Here is a 1,499-nt window from a genome sequence, read left to right as displayed (position 1 = left end):
TATTATTCTCTCTCTCTCTCTCTCTCTCTCTCTCTCTCTCTCTCTCTCTCTCTCTATTTAAAAAGAAAATCTTTAATTTTATTGTATCTCCAAAAATAAAATGTCTGTTAATTCTTTTTTGTTATCTTAAAATATCTTTAAAACAGCTTTATAAAAAATTACACTATAACTTTGGCAATAAACTGATAATTAAATATCACTTCACATTAATTATTTAGAAGAAAAGAAAGAAGAATTGCATTTTGATATTAATTATAAGGATGCACCAGATTATAAGGATATCCCGCGCGCGCACGAAGAAGGAGTGTTGGCAATATATCCAACCGAAATTTTATATTGAAATGATATGTATAATATAGTACTGATATATTTTTTAGAAATGTAGTACCAGATATCTGACAAATATCCAGTATTCTTTCCCGGATGTATCCAATGCATCCCTAATTAATTATTTACAGCACCATTAAATATAAGTTAACTACAGCTAATCACAAAATTGCTTGTTTCAAGTTTCAGATCTAAAAGTAATGTATTATAGATTTAATTTTATTATGATGTTATATTAGACTCTAAAATCTATTCCTATTTTTATTAGTGCCATTTCTTTCGTTTTCAATTCTTTTCTATTATCTGTTTGAATTCAACTTTATTACTTTTTCTAATTGAAGAATTGTATTTAGAACAGAATCGATACATAATACAAAATTTGAAAATTTTTACTTTTCTTGAGATATGTCTTGGATATATTTTAATAAAAAGAGATAATGTTAAAAAGATATAAAGATTATGCGTTTCGCGGATTTCCTTCGTGTCCAGATCCATTCTTGGAATGCCAATGTTTCGTGAACCTTGCAGTCCACTTCATCAGGGCGAGGAGTAGTCTGATACCTGAGCTTGGTATTCCAAGAATAGATCTGGAAGAAACCCGCGAAACGCATAATCTTTATAGAGAAAATGGAAAACTCGTGGAAGCCTCAAGAATATAATTCTAAAAAGGTGTTTGTTCAACCTTTTGAATATGGTATGTTATACCTTCTGACGGTATTCTGATGATATACCTTTTTACATGGTTATTGAAAAGCTTGTTTGAAAAACATTTGGAAAATTGAGTGATGACGAATATGATGTATATTTATCAAAATTTCAATGTTTTTTCCAATTTTCGAGATGCTCCTCAAACACGAACTTCATTTCATCATTTCATAAAAAGTCAAAATTTACAAAAAAAAATTGTCTTTTTTAATATTCCTCTTTTTTAAAAAATAACAGCTCTTTGTAGATTCTAAATTAAAAAAAAGAAGCAATGAAAAAATATAATATAGTAATTAAAGCAGAACATGCGTGTATTACATGGATGCGTTTTCCAAGTCGCAAGCAATTGTGGGTAGACGCGTGACGCAACGGTCGCGAGGCGCATCGTAGATGAGCGAACTCGTGGGAAGCACTGGAAAGCGATCTCGTGTGCTTCGCGATACACCGTCGCATCGTTGGCGTGACAT

Source organism: Atta cephalotes, assembly GCF_000143395.1.
Source record: "Atta cephalotes unplaced genomic scaffold scaffold00015, whole genome shotgun sequence".
NCBI lineage: Eukaryota > Metazoa > Arthropoda > Insecta > Hymenoptera > Formicidae > Atta > Atta cephalotes.
The sequence above is the reverse complement of the archived record's forward strand: the minus strand, read 5'-3'. Positions refer to the sequence as shown.